Source organism: Bison bison, unplaced genomic scaffold, assembly GCF_000754665.1.
Source record: "Bison bison bison isolate TAMUID 2011002044 unplaced genomic scaffold, Bison_UMD1.0 scf7180017864141, whole genome shotgun sequence".
Classification (NCBI taxonomy): domain Eukaryota; kingdom Metazoa; phylum Chordata; class Mammalia; order Artiodactyla; family Bovidae; genus Bison; species Bison bison.
In genome coordinates this window covers 5,305,487-5,309,514 of record NW_011494713.1, presented here as the reverse complement: position 1 = coordinate 5,309,514, position 4,028 = coordinate 5,305,487, and the positions used below count along the sequence as shown (strand labels likewise).

General features: G+C 53.1%; 1 protein-coding gene across 2 annotated transcripts in view; it reads left to right on the top strand.

The window, feature by feature from the left end:
• PTK2B (protein tyrosine kinase 2 beta) overlaps positions 1 to 4,028 on the top strand; it is a 139,738-nt gene continuing 135,710 nt past the window's right edge. For both annotated transcript variants that reach the window (XM_010840145.1, XM_010840143.1), the window contains exon 1: positions 1 to 61. The gene's annotated coding sequence lies outside the window, so the exon portion shown is untranslated. The remainder of the gene's footprint in view (positions 62 to 4,028) is intronic.

Sequence of the window (4,028 nt, the reverse complement as noted above, 5' to 3'; positions counted from 1 at the left end):
CACCTGGCCGAGCAGAGGAGAAGCCGCAGCCGCCGCCACTGGAGCCGGCGCTTCGCCCCGAGTGAGTCCCCTCCCGCGATCGATCGGCGCCGAGCGCCCGGCCAGAAGTTGGAGGCTGGACGAAGGAGGGGTGGGGGGGCGACTCCCGGACCGCGGACCCAGATGTGGGAGCCTCTGGGCCGGCTAGCCCTCGGCCAGAGGGAGAAGGAGTCTATTTGGGGAGTTAATTTGAAACTCAAGGGTGTTTTCTTTCCCCTCTTAGTTCTCTTATCGGGTTCAGACAGGGAAGGCCGGGGTTATGATGAGAGGACTCAGAAGGGCCGCCTGCCTGCAAAGGTCAGATCAGAGAGCTTTCAGAATCCACCTTCCACTCCTGCCTTAGAGCCTTTGCCTGCGCCCCGCGCTGCACCCCCACCCCCCGCCCCTGCCCCTGAAGACAGCGCGCCCACCCCGGTCATGGGCCCATGAACACCCCGCGGCTCCCCGCATTGGATTCTTGTTCCCCCACCTGACCACCCCACGAGGCTTCTTCTGTATGTTGCACCCCCGACTGGAAGCGAGCAGGGCTCTGCAAGGGCGTAGAGGCAGGACTCGTGTGTGTGTGTGTGTGTGTGTGTGTGTGTGTGTGTGTGTGTGAGAGAGAGAGAGAGAGAGAAGGAGAGAGATAGAGTACCTGTGTGCCCTGGGGGACTAAAGTTAACACCCGCTGCCGCCCTGGGTCTCTGTGAAACTACTTGGGAATACCTCTAAAGAGTTAAGCTCCCTGCCGCCTTCTCCTCCTGGCAGGCGGTGCGTGGGCAAACAGGCAGCATATGGGTGCTGTTCTGAGCCCAGCAAGAACCCCACCAACTGCCCTAACCCTCAGCCATCTGACACTCTCTACTCCCTGCACCCCAAACTTGGTGCTCAATCCAGTTAGACTCCTCCAAGGGTCAGGAGAGGAAGGAACTGAATTTGGGACGCAGGGGACACTCACCAGGGGCACTCAGAAGCCAGAGCAGAGAAGAGCTTCCCCCGACCTGTAGCTGGACATGAGCCCTCAGGGGCAGTTGGTGCCAAAGATGAGGGAAGGGGCAGGAGGAGGCCCCTCCCTCAAGGGCAAGGAATGCAGTTGTGGACCTAACCCCAGATTTCACAACTCCTCTGGGGGCGGGTGAGAGGAGGCAGAGATGAAAAAGTGAGTGAAGATGGATGGAGGGAGGGAAGTAGACACACCAAGAGACAAGCTCTGGCAGGACACTGGGCTCTCATTCCTTCATTCTGTACACACTGGCTGACTTCCTACCCCAGGCCAGGTGTTAGCACTGGGCGTCGGGGACCACGGTGTGCACCCATCCGCACCCCCCCAACCCACCCACCCACCAGCAGTGCTGTGGGGAGGAAAGCAGCAGGTGCTGACCGCCCAGTTCTGGGGACTGTGGGAGGAACTAACTGGTCAGGGTATCCAGGAAGGCTTCCTGGTGAAAGTGGCTCTAAGCGGAGACCTGAAGGATCAGTAGAATTAGTCCGGGAGGGAAAGAGGGGGATAAACAGCACAGGGCACAGCAGGTGCTGAGACTGGAGGCCAGAAACAGCATGACGCACCCAGAAAACTGAAAGGAGCTCGGGGTGTTCAGTGCGTGGAGAGTGCAGGGGCGAAGTGACGCTGCAGAGGTGGGGAGAGAAGCTCCAGGAGGGTCTGCTCGGGCTGCCATGGCAACTCCTGTCACTCAGGCCCTAGAGCCAGCAGCCTCTGACTTGACTCAAGGGCGGGGCTTCCAGATTTAGCAAATGAAAATACGGAACACTTGGATTTGAATCTCAGATAAGCAATGGTGTATTTGTCGAGTTCGAGTATGTCCCACGCACTCTTTGGGACATACTTGTACTAAAACATTATTCACTGTTGATCTGAAATTCAGGTGTAACAGGACGTCTGGTATTTTATCTGGCACCTGTCTTCCAGTACAGTGGTCCCCAATCTTTTGCGTACCAGGTAATCATTTCATGGAAGACAATCTTTCCACAGACTGGGAAGGGGGGAGATATGGTTTCAGGATGATTCAAGCGCATTTGTTGTGCATTTTATTTCTATGACTTTTACATCAGTCCCACCTTGGATCCCCAGGCATTAGATCCCGGAGGCTAGGGACCACTGGTCTGAGAGAAAGCCGAGGATGCTATTGTGCTTGGAAGTGAGGGGTGGGTAGTGTGCAGGCACCAAGGGAACAGTCTCAGGACATATCATCTTGTAGCCAGTCCTCCTAGATTCCACTTTGGGGCTTGTCCACTAATTGACCATGTTGTCTCTTAAAAACAAAACCAAACAAAAACAATTCCTTAGTCTTTGGAACTGAGTGGACCTGGTCAAATGCCAGCTTGGCCACCTGCCTGCTGTGAGACCCCCATAAACCACTTAGCTCCTCACAGCCCCAGAACCTCTTCTCAGAAATGAGGATGAGAGTACCTGTTTGTCCAGGTTATAGGCTGGATCCCTGGTATGTATGTAAATTACCCAGGGAATGCTGAAGAAAAAGTGGTAGATATTAATCTTTGTAACACTTTTCCGGGGGTGACCAAAGTAGCATCCTCAAAGGACTTGGGGCTCATTTATTTCTGTTTTTATTTATTGAGTGCTCAGAGGTAGCATGGAGAAGGCAATGGCAACCCACTCCAGTACTCTTGCCTGGAGAATCCCAGGGACGGGGGAGCCTGGTGGGCTGCCGTCTATGGGGTTGCACAGGGTCGGACACGACTAAAGCGACTTAGCAGCAGCAGCAGCAGCAGCAGAGGTACCAAAGTCTTCCCAGGTGGCACAGTGGTAAAGAATCTGTCTGCCAATGCAGGAGATGTGGGTTCGATCCCTGGATCAGGAAGTTGCCCTGGAATAGGAAATGGCAACCCACTCCAGTATTCTTGCCTGGGAAATCCCACGGACAGAGCCTAGTGAGCAACAGTCCACGGGGTCATGTGGAGCCAAACACTACTGAGTGATTGAGCACACAGAGGTCCCAGGGGAAATATGTTGTGGGGATTTCGCTCCGAGGGAGAGAGTGGGTTAGCTTCTGAGAGGGAGAGCCTGGCTCATTTTTCAACTTTGTCTTTGACCTGCTGCCTAGATGCCCTGCTTCAGGGGAAGAGATAACCAGCTCTTCTATTGGAGGACACCGGTGGTGGGGTGAGGGGGGTGAGGGGAGGGGAATGATTCAAAGAATCAACTGAAAGGAAATGTGAGTGAAGTAACAGGGAGCTTCCAGGTAAACAGCTAGCACAGTGGCTGACAGAGACAAATGTGCCATAAAATTTGGCTGTCAATATTCCCATTTTTATATTTTTAAAGATTTATTTATTTGACTGTACTGGGTCTACACTGCTGTGCCTGGACTTTCTCTAGCTGCCTCCAGCTGGGGTTACTCTTTGTTGCTGTGTTCGGGCTTAGACTCTAGGCGCGTTGGCTTCAGTAGTTGTGGTGAACGGGCTTAGTTGCTCTGCTGCCTGTGGGATCTTCCCAGACTGGGGATTGAACCTGTGTCCCCTGCATTGGCAGTCAACCACTAGACCACCAGGGAAGCCCAACGTACCCATTTTTATACTGAGTAACTTATTAGGAAAATAGAGCTCAGGGGTAGAAGTAAGGATGCCTTGTTTTGACTTTTATGGGGGTGTTTGTAAGGGCAAATTAACTGGCATTCTGAAAGGGAACCTGGAAGGAGCTAAGAATCTGTTACGAGAAAGAGGAAATGGAAAGTGTGTTTCCCTATGAGAACCGCTGGGTTAAAAATGGCCTCTCTTTCCAGTGGCTGAATCTCCCCATCCTCCTGCCCAGTGATAAGCATTTTGTCCCCAGCTCTTAGAGCAGCATTTGCCAAACAGTATTTAGAGGAACTCTGTGCCGTGAGATGGTTACAGGTGTTCCACTGGTGACACGTTCCAAGGAGCCCACTCTCAGATAAATATGCATTTGTCCCGCATGTCTGCATGATCTAGACCATGGTCAATTCCACAGAAGAGTCATCTGTATCACTGAACTTACTTGGTGATGGTGATTT